The sequence below is a fragment of the Helianthus annuus genome, chromosome 4 (genome assembly GCF_002127325.2).
Source record: "Helianthus annuus cultivar XRQ/B chromosome 4, HanXRQr2.0-SUNRISE, whole genome shotgun sequence".
In the NCBI taxonomy this organism is placed as follows: Eukaryota; Viridiplantae; Streptophyta; class Magnoliopsida; order Asterales; family Asteraceae; genus Helianthus; species Helianthus annuus.
Genome location: NC_035436.2, coordinates 140,752,415 through 140,764,042, shown reverse-complemented (window position 1 = coordinate 140,764,042; position 11,628 = coordinate 140,752,415). Strand labels below are relative to the sequence as shown.

General features: G+C 37.9%; 1 non-coding gene across 1 annotated transcript; it reads right to left on the bottom strand.

The window, feature by feature from the left end:
• Positions 1-327: 327 nt before the first annotated feature.
• LOC118491864 lies at positions 328-434 on the bottom strand. The gene has a single exon (XR_004892309.1). It is a non-coding gene; the product is annotated as a small nucleolar RNA R71 (small nucleolar RNA).
• Between the last annotated feature and the right edge of the window lie 11,194 nt (positions 435-11,628).

The window sequence follows — 11,628 nt, the reverse complement described above, 5'->3', positions numbered from 1 at the left end:
AATTAATCTTGTTAGCTTAATTAATATTGATTAACTGATTAATTAGTCATACTAAACTTAGTTAGGGTTCCCTTATTGCATAATTATCATACTAAATATTAATTTTAGTGAGGGTTGTTACAACATATTACTAATTTTTTAGAAATATGTGATACCTTTCAGATCAATGGAGCATCAAACGATGCCATCCGCCTTCGAATATTTCCATTATCACTAAAAGACCAAGCTAAGGCTTGGCTTAATACCCTCCCAGTTGGCTCGGTAAACACTTGGGATGAACTAGCCCAAAAGTTTCTATATAAGTATTTCCCTCCTGCAAAAACGGCTAAATTAATGACTAAAAATAATACATATTCACAAGAGGATGGGGAATCCTTATATGAAACTTGGGAAAGGTTCAAGGAGCTACTAAGAAAGTGTCCTCATCACGGTCTTGCAGTATGGCAACAAGTATCCACTTTCTATAATGGGTTGTTGCCACACACAAGACAAACACTTGACTCTAGCTCCGAGGGACTTTTAGGTAATCGTCGCCCAAATGAAATATATAATCAAATTGAGGAAATTGCTCAAACCAATTTTCAGTGGCACACACCCTGAGGCAATAAATCTATTGCCCCGGGCGCCCATAAGGTTGATGAAAGCACTTCTTTACAAGCTCAAATCGAGGCCCTTTCTTCAAAAATCAAAAAGCTAGAGATGACAAAAACGGCATCGGTTATGGCTTGTGAGGGGTGTGGTGGGCCACATGAAAATTGGAGTTGTATGAAAGAAGTAGATAATCAAACAGAATCGGTAAACTACATTGATAATAGACCTAGGCCGTCGGGTCCTCCAACGGGTACCTACAACCAAGGATGACGTAACCACCCTAACCTTGGTTGAAAAGAACCCGACAATAATAGTAACCAACAAAATCTAAACCAATGAACAAACTTTCAACAGCCAAGAAACGAGTCTCAAAATTTCTCTCAACAACAAGGGGGACGAGAAAGGCTTGAAGATACCGTATCTCGCCTCATCTCCGACATCGAAAAGAAAAACTCGGATCGATTTCAACAATTGGAATCAAATTTTAGAAATCAACAAGCTAGTATTAAAAACACTGAAAAACAATTAAATAAACTAGCTCAAAATTTCTCTGAGAGACCACAAGGCGCGTAACCAAGTAATACCGAAACCAACCCAAAGGTGCAAGTACATCTCATCACATTGAGAAACCGTACCGTGGGTCCCGAGGAGGCTCCATTACCTCCAACTGAAAGAAGCCGATCTAGCCAAACCACAACTCCACCTACGCCCCAACAAGAGAAGGCTTCTCCACTAAATTAAGAGCCAAACAAGAATCCTTCGGTTCCGTACCCCGGTCGGTTAATTCGCCAAAAGACCGATGAGCAATTCGCAAAGTTCGAAAATTTGCTAAAACAATTGCATGTTAATGTTCCATTTATCGAAGTCCTAACTCAAATGCCTAGATATTCAAAATTTATGAGTGACTTCCTCACTCATAAAAGGAAAATTGAATCATTGCAATTAGTTAATTTAAGCGAAGAATGCTCCACCTTGCTACTCAACAAACTCCCGCAAAAGAAGATTGACCCTGGAAGCTTCACAATTCCTTGTTCGATTGGGGAATCCCCTATGCGCAATGCACTAGCCGACCTCGGGGCTAGCATCAACCTCATGCCCGCATCAATGTTCAACCGATTCGGCTTAGGGAAAACAAGCCCTAAAAAAATGAGCATACAACTCGCCGATAGGTCCGTCAAATATCCACAAGGTGTTGCTGAAAATCTATTGGTCAAAGTCGGAGAATTTGTCTTCCCGGACGACTTTATCATACTAGATATGGAGGAAGATACAGAAGTACCACTCATCTTAGGAAGGCCATTCCTAGCTACGGCCCACACAGTGGTAGACATGAATGGTGGAACAATAACATTGAGGATCGGGGACAAGGAAATGAACTTTGGAGTTGGAAAGAGAGTAGAAGACGACGACCCGATCAACTACATGAAGGTCATAGACTCGAGCTTGGATGATGCTCTCTGACGGTGCAGCATGGGATGCAAAACATCCCACTTGGGTAACATATGACCAGGCTTTGGGTCTAGCCAAGGACCCTTATAAATGTGGCACACCACGGAGGCATTCCGCGGAACTATCCTTAGTTTAGTTAAGATTAATTTTTATGTTTTCTAGTTTAGTTTTAATTTTTAGGAATAAAACACACTCTGGATGGGAAGGATACCAAGGGAAACTTGAACCAACACCCCATGCGCAAAAACAGGGCCACCCAATAATTTTTCTTCATTACAACAAGTTCAGCACGGGGCCGTGCTCATCCAACACGCCCCTGCTCAACCATCTGCAGAAAAATGCACAGTTCAGGTACCTGGACACAGGCGTGCTCACTGAACACGCCCCCGTGTCCAACCTTCTATTACCTTGTTTTATTTTCTGTTACTAGCGATCTGAACACGGGGCCGTGTCCAAACACACAATAACATAAATTTTTGCTTTTTCACACTTTTTACACATTCAGTCAACCTAAAAACTTATTTTTGGGACACATTTGAGGACAATGTGTAATTTAAGTGGGGGGGGATGCTAAAACCTTGAATCTTGCAAGTCCTAATTACAAGCCTTACACAAAACTCTATTGGAACCGCTAATCACCCCAAATTTTTTCAAAAAAATTTTCATTTCTTTTACTTGTCTAAGTTTAATTTGGGAAGTTCAAGTTCTAGAAAAGGTTATATTTTTACAAATTTACAACCGATAGCGTCGTGATAAAAAGAACCAACATAAGAAAATTATGAAACAGCATGACAAATCTAGTTAAAATTTGATATATATACTTGATCACATAAAAACCCGTTCCCACAAAAAGTGAGTTTTGAGCCTTTATTGAGCATACAAATATACATCTTTAAACTAAATGCTCATTTTTCGTTTCTTGTGTGAATAGCCGCTTGGTTCTTACGACTCTAGAACTTGCCATGACAATACATTCCGGGTCCTTACCAACTTAAACCCAAGTGAGTAAATGATGGAGGCATTAGGACTAACCCTTTTTATTTCTACACTATTATTTTCCTTTTTTTACCACCTACCCAAAATCCCCTTAGCTAACTCCTTTGAGCCTAAACCTTTTCATTTCTTAACCCAAAACAAACACCCTTTTACCCACCAAAACCCTTTTTCATTTTAAACCCTTTATTTTAGTAACAAAGCTCGACTTTTCTTATGACTTCCTTATCAAAAAAAAAAAAAAAGAAGAGAAAAATGATGATGATGATAATGAAGCCAAAAGAAATAAACAACAAGTTTATCAAAAAGAACTTTGTTTGAAGAAATGCTTCATTAAATAAAAAGTCATAAAAATAAAGTCCTATTAAAACCGACGCTTTTTACGCCTTTCGCCCTTTTCTACTAACCACTAACCCAACCACCTACCTTTAACCCAAGCCTAACCCTTCCCCCAAAAGTCCTCTTGATATTTACAAAGGTATATAGTTAAAAAGGAGGAGGATTGATTGCTTGGCAAGCTTATGGTAGGAGTAAGTTCCACGCCGCTCTCGAGTGATTCACTAAAATACATCTTCGGCCGAGTGTTGAGTGATCCCCCTGTGAGGTATGTGAACTTGTATATAAATGGAATTTTAAAAAGGCATGTTATGCTCTAATAAGTAATTTATCTTATGTAATGTTTTAAATAAATCATGACGAATAGGATTGTAAATAAATAAAAATAAAACTTAATAAAGAATCTTGGAAATCCCGACACTCTATGATAAGCCCAAAACCTTCTCTTCTACACATTCCATTTGGGAGTGTAAAGCCACATTATAAAGAGTTTTGCTTTAGGACAAGCAAAGATTCAAGTGTGGGGGTATTTGATGTGCGCAAAATGCAACATATAAATTACATCAAATGTGGCATAAAACTAACCCTTTTGTAGTACTAATGTTGGAAAAAGTGTGTTTTTGTCTTCCTTTTGTATTTTTTGTATTAAATGAGCTTAAATGAACAAAATGTTGGTCCCTCGGATAGGATCCTCTTGTTCTGAAACTTAGTTGAATTGGATATGATTAATGCGCGGAATTCATTGAATCACACAAAAGATGTACGAGAACAAATTCAACTCTGAATTACTGTCTAATCTTCTATTGATTGAATATGAAAGTGTACAAGCTCCTTAGAGAGTTTAGACTGACATGAGTTTGCCAGAGAGTGAAAGTGTCAAAAGTTACAAATGAGCTGATCGAGCAGCTATATATAGGCACAGTCAGGATAGAGTGAGTGCTGGCTGATCAGCTAGACTAACCGATCGGCTGACCTGCTGTTCGATCGAACATGCTGTTCGATCGGTTTGCCTATTCGATCATGGTCAACAAAAATCAGCACTTAACAAAATAACGTGCCATATCCTGACTTGCTTTACAAACATACACACAAACATAAACTATTCACAAATATACAAAACATGACTATATGCTGACGGAAGCTACAGACTTTATTGTACTAACACTCCCCCTCGGATGTAACTGTAGTTCCTTCCAGCATAGTCTTCAGTTCTTCCTGTTCCGTCTTCTTTCTCTGGCTTTCTGCCTCCTCTTTTCTTCTCTTTCTTCTAACATTTTTTGTCTCTTGTGTCTGCCCTCAGTCATCCACCATTTCCTGTACTCTGGGTCTCCATCACGCTTTCGATCCCATTTCGGAATCTTGTTCTCTTCAGATTCAATTGGCGTCTGATCTGTTGGTGGCACATACCCCATTTTTCGTCTCCCCAGCTCAGCAGCTCTCCTTGCTATCTCCTTTGATCTTTGACTTCGCTTGTACCTCTTCAAGAACTCATCAATTTCAATGTTTCTCCATTTGCTCTTCCAATATATACCAGAATTGATGTCTTGAGCGAAGCAAACATCCATTATTGATTGATACTGCATTGCTTGAGTTTTATCTCTCTTCTCGTAAACAATCTTGTTAAGAAATAAGCAATCAATGTCTTTCTTCGAGCAGTTAACAAGCCACATAGGATCCAATATACTAATTCTTCTAGATTCTCCGGTGGACTTGTCAAAAAGAGATATCACTGCCTCAGCCGTTGTTTCATTGTAAAACCAAACTTGAAATATATCATGAAAATCTTGCTTGATGGCTCTAAGAGCCATATTCTTCAAACACTTGGGCAGCTTTACATCCAGAGTTATATCCTTTTCTCCGTTTTCCAAGATTCTTACAATCTGCTTCGGATATTGTGGTTTCCAATCAGGATAACCATTCTTTGCTTGCAACTTGATGTAGTTCCACAAATCTTGATCATGTAAACGAACTTCAGGACCAAAGTAGAACTGTTTGATATTCTTAGTCTTTACCAATTCATCCACATCCCACCACGGTAGAGAAGCAATATCAGATAAGAATTCAAAGTATTGAACTCCTTCTTCTCTCCTGATGGCATACACTTTCAGATCTTCAAGATATCCCCATGATAAAATATCTCCCCATGATAGATTTTTGCTGTGAGTGAAGTACTGAAGGGCTCTGAGAGTCTTTCTTTCCTTTGGCATATTCTTGAACCATTTCTTTCTTTCTTCTGCAGAAATTTCTCTCGGAACAGTTTCAGGAACGCCTTCAGTGGAGATTTTTTCAACAATCTTTCTTTTAATCTCGTCTTCATTTCTGTCTTTAAACATTTCAGCAAATGAAGGAAATGTTTCATCAATCCCAGCATAATGAAAATCAATTTCATCTTCAGATGAATCTGAAGCATCTTCAATAATCACATCATCATAATGATCTGCTTCAAATGCATATCTGGGCTCGAAGTCTTTTGCTGGTGATTGAGGAATTTCATCCTCAATATCAAATTTGAATTTTCCTTCTTCTAACCACAACTCCTCTAGCATTTCATCTCTTGTTCATCTTACCTCAACCTCTCCTTCTTGTGGAACATTCAAGTAAATAAGAGTTGGGTTTGAGAGGAATACCTGATCAACATGTTATTTTCCAGATGATGATGCTTCATTTTGTACGTCATCCTCTTGCTCATTAATCTCATCATTCAATAACTCTTCTATTCTTTCTTGAACAATTGGATCTTTGACTAATAACCTAGAAGCACCTTGATCATTGTCATCATCTCCTTTGTCATCTTTATCATTACCATCATCAGGCTTATCATCTGTTTGATCATCACCATTATCTTCCTCTTCCTCTTCTTCATCTCCAAACATCTCTTCATCAGAATCTTCATCAATTATCTCTCCACGAGCTATATTTCCCTTTCTTTTCAGATCATAAAACTTTAGAAGTCAAGCCACTTCTTTTGCATTGTATGGCACAGGATAAGCATTACCAACCAGCACAAATTGTTGTGTCTTCCATTCTAGTAGCAACACTTCTCTTGCCTTTCTCTTTCTTTGAATAACCTCAACCCTTCTAACGATGTTTTCAAGATCAACAGGTTTCGAAGACTCACCAACAATCATAAAGTCTGGTTCCTGAACTTCTTCAGCTTCAACTATTTCTTGTTCATCTTCAATTATTTCTTGTTCATGAACTTCTACAACTTCAACCATTTCAATATCTTGATGTGAAGTTGAACCACCAATATCAGGTTGACTTGATGAACCACCAGCTTCTTGAGTGTCATCAATCACACCTTTGTTCCTTTGAGTGGCTTCTTCAGCTAAACGTCTTTCACGTTGTAACCTCCTTTCTTCAGCTCGTTTCACTTCTATCTCATTAAAAGCAGCATGAACATCCATCTTCAAATGACTTTCCATGACAGAGTATAACATATGAAGTTGTTCATCTTTCACCACCTTGTCTGCCTTCATAGCTTCCATCTCTAACTTCATCGCCTTCATTTCGTTTGATGAAGCTTCACTCATTTCACTAAGAACTGATTGAGGGTTTGATTCACACCTTCCAAGCTCTTTATCTTGACATTCAATGAGGAGATCTCTAATGTCAATAATTCAAACAACTTAGAATTATCATGAGCTTCATCCTTCATTTTGTTCATTGTCTCATCTTCCTCTATCAACGCTTCTCTAATTTGATCATGAGCTTTCATCAATCGATCAACTTGTTTCTTCAGAATATCACGCTCCAATTCTGTTTTAGCCTTTTCTTTTTCCAGCTTGTTGACCTTTTGTACCAATTCCTTGACTTTTTGATCATTGAACATGTCATAGTCTTCTTCAGGAATATCTTCTGTGTAAATTCCTGTTGCTTCTGTATATCCTTCAAACATGTAATCAATCTTTTCTTTTTGTTGAGATGATTCTGGTTTATCTTGCGGAGGAGGACGTGGACTAGCAGCTTTGAACCCCGTGATTTCTACGTAATCATCACCACCAGTTTCACTTTCAGCTACTGGTTCTTTTATAGTTTCAACTTCAGGTTCTTTTGGTTTCTAAACATGCTTTTCTGACTTTCCTCCCTTTTCTTTTGATGGTTCTGCTCCAGCTTTCTTTGCTCTAACATTTCTTGGGATTACACCAGCTTGAACTGCCTTTCGTTTCTTTTCTTGTTTCTTTGGATAATCTGGTACATAAGGTGAATCTTCTTCATCTGATGTTTTCTTCTTCTTTAAAGGGTTCTTTTTCAGCTGTGCTTTCCCCCTTCCAAGAGTTGTTGGATCTAATTCAGATTCAGATTGAGTTTCTTCAGAATAATCTTCACTTGAACTCCCCTGATCTTCAATCTCTGGTTCAACCCTTGTAATCTTCTCAACATGAATACTTGATCCTTGAGCTTGTTGTGCTGCAGCTTCCTCATTATTTTTCATATAACTTTCAAATGATTGTTTTAAAAGATCAACTCCTTGTTTAATGACCACAGATGGCTCCAAGACAGTTTCATCAATCAGTCTCTGATGTGGTTCTCCAGAAGACCCTACAAAACAATCATTAACAAAAACATTTAGAAACATTTAATGAACATAAATTCTAACTGTCTTAAGGCTCCCCCTTTCACTATACCCTTATCTCCATCCTTAGGAATGGTAACTGCAGGGGATAACTTAGGTGTTCTCTTACTTTTTCCATCTCTAACACACCACCATCTAGTCTTCTTCTCTGCAAACTCACTCATCTTTTCATTTTCATTATCGGAATCACTGTTCTCATGCCTCCATTTTTCATTCTCAGGAGCAACATAATCTTCATCTTTGATTCTGCATATCAATTGCTTTGTTTTTGCATCCTTTTCCTTGGTGATTCTTCCAATTGTAATATAGTTTACATTGCTCTGCTCCATGACATCATCATTGTCCTTTGGAAGATCCTTGATCTTATCATTGATTAACATCATTATGAATCTAGGGTACATGATGCATCTATCTCCTTTAGCCTGGCAGTTCTCCTTCATATACTCAAATATCACTTGAGAAATGTTATACTTTCTGTTCAATACAAGACTGGCTATGATATTCATGATGTAATATGGTACTTCATCATATGCTCCCTTTCTGTGTGACAATGAATGCACCATGCAATGCATCAAGTACCGGTAAGCCTTTGAGAAATTCCTTTTAAGCATTTTACCATTTATATGTCCAGTGAATCCCATTCTACACCACAATCCTTTGACAAGACGTTCTGACAAGATTGTTGGATCATCATCAGAATCCTGCAAATCAAGAACTCTCCTGACATCTTCAACACCAAACTCAAATGCCACATCTATATCCTTTCCAGCTTGGTCCTCCTTTCTCAACACTGCATGTATCTTTTTATCTGTTTCATCAAATCTTGCTGTATCCCAGAAAGTTCTAACATGGGATTCATAAACCACAGTTCTATTTGATATAGCTTTTGCAACTCTGCTTTCTCTCAGGAATTTTGCCATCTTGTCTACCACTGTACCCTCAATATCAAATTTGAATTTTCCTTCTTCTAACCACAACTCCTCTAGCATTTCATCTCTTGTTCATCTTACCTCAACCTCTCCTTCGTGTGGAACATTCAAGTAAATAAGAGTTGGGTTTGAGAGGAATACCTGATCAACATGTTGTTTTCCAGACGATGATGCCTCATTTTGTACGTCATCCTCTTGCTCATTAATCTCGTCATTCAATAACTCTTCTATTCTTTCTTGAACAATTGGATCTTTGACTAATAACCTAGAAGTACCTTGATCATTGTCATCATCTCCTTTGTCATCTTTATCATTACCATCATCAGGCTTATCATCTGTTTGATCATCACCATTATCTTCCTCTTCCTCTTCTTCATCTCCAAACATCTCTTCATCAGAATCTTCATCAATTATCTCTCCACGAGCTATATTTCCCTTTCTTTTCAGATCATATAACTTTAGAAGTCAAGCCACTTCTTTTGCATTGTATGGCACAGGATAAGCATTACCAACCAGCACAAATTGTTGTGTCTTCCATTCTAGTAGCAACACTTCTCTTGCCTTTCTCTTTCTTTGAATAACCTCAACCCTTCTAACGATGTTTTCAAGATCAACAGGTTTCGAAGACTCACCAACAATCATAAAGTCTGGTTCCTGAACTTCTTCAGCTTCAACCATTTCTTGTTCATCTTCAATTATTTCTTGTTCATGAACTTCTGCAACTTCAACCATTTCAATATCTTGATGTGATGATGAACCACCAATATCAGGTTGACTTGCTGAACCACCAGCTTCTTGAGTGTCATCAATCACACCTTTGTTCCTTTGAGTGGCTTCTTCAGCTAAACGTCTTTCACGTTCTAACCTCCTTTCTTCAGCTCGTTTCACTTCTATCTCATTAAAAGCAGCATGAACATCCATCTTCAAATGACTTTCCATGACAGAGTATAACATATGAAGTTGTTCATCTTTCACCACCTTGTCTGCCTTCATAGCTTCCATCTCTAACTTCATCGCCTTCATTTCGTTTGACGAAGCTTCACTCATTTCACTAAGAAGCTGATTGAGGGTTTGATTCACACCTTCCAAGCTCTTTATCTTGACATTCAATGAGGAGATCTCTAATGTCAATAACTCAAACAACTTAGAATTATCATGAGCTTCATCCTTCATTTTGTTCATTGTCTCATCTTCCTCTATCAACGCTTCTCTAATTTGATCATGAGCTTTCATCAATCGATCAACTTGTTTCTTCAGAATATCACGCTCCAATTATGTTTTAGCCTTTTCTTTTTCCAGCTTGTTGACCTTTTGTACCAATTCCTTGACTTTTTGATCATTGAACATGTCATAGTCTTCTTCAGGAATATCTTCGGTGTAAATTCCTGTTGCTTCTGGATATCCTTCAAACATGTAATCAATCTTTTCTTTTGGTTGAGATGATTCTGGTTTGTCTTGCGGAGGAGGACGTGGACTAGCAGCTTTGAACCCCATGATTTCTACGTAATCATCACCACCAGTTTCACTTTCAGCTACTGGTTCTTTTATAGTTTCAACTTCAGGTTCTTTTGGTTTCTAAACATGCTTTTCTGACTTTCCTCCCTTTTCTTTTGATGGTTCTGCTCCAGCTTTCTTTGCTCTAACATTTCTTGGGATTACACCAGCTTGAACTGCCTTTCGTTTCTTTTCTTGTTTCTTTGGATAATCTGGTACATAAGGTGAATCTTCTTCATCTGATGTTTTCTTCGTCTTTAAAGGGTTCTTTTTCAGCTGTGCTTTCCCCCTTCCAAGAGTTGTTGGATCTAATTCAGATTCAGATTGAGTTTCTTCAGAATCATCTTCGCTTGAACTCCCCTGATCTTCAATCTCTGGTTCAACCCTTGTAATCTTCTCAACATGAATACTTGATCCTTGAGCTTGTTGTGCTGCAGCTTCCTCATTCTTTTTCATATAACTTTCAAATGATTGTTTTAAAAGATCAGCTCCTTGTTTAATGACCACAGATGGCTCCAAGACAGTTTCATCAATCAGTCTCTGCTATGGTTCTCCAGAAGACCCTACAAAACAATCATTAACAAAAACATTTAGAAACATTTAATTAACATAAATTCTAACTGTCTTAAGGCTCCCCCTTTCACTATACCCTTATCTCCATCCTTAGGAATGGTAACTGCAGGGGATAACTTAGGTGTTCTCTTACTTTTTCCATCTCTAACATACCACCATCTGGTCTTCTTCTCTGCAAACTCACTCATCTTTTCATTTTCATTATCGGAATCACTGTTCTCATGCCTCCATTTTTCATTCTCAGGAGCAACATAATCTTCATCTTTGATTCTGCATATCAATTGCTTTGTTTTTGCATCCTTTTCCTTGGTGATTCTTCCAATTGTAATATAGTTTACATTGCTCTACTCCATGACATCATCATTGTCCTTTGGAAGATCCTTGATCTTATCATTGATTAACATCATTATGAATCTAGGGTACATGATGCATCTATCTCCTTTAGCCTGGCAGTTCTCCTTCATATACTCAAATATCACTTGAGAAATGTTATACTTTCTGTTCAATACAAGACTGGCTATGATATTCATGATGTAATATGGTACTTCATCATATGCTCCCTTTCTGTGTGACAATGAATGCACCATGCAATGCATCAAGTACCGGTAAGCCTTTGAGAAATTCCTTTTAAGCATTTTACCATTTATATGTCCAGTGAATCCCATTCTACACCACAATCCTTTGACA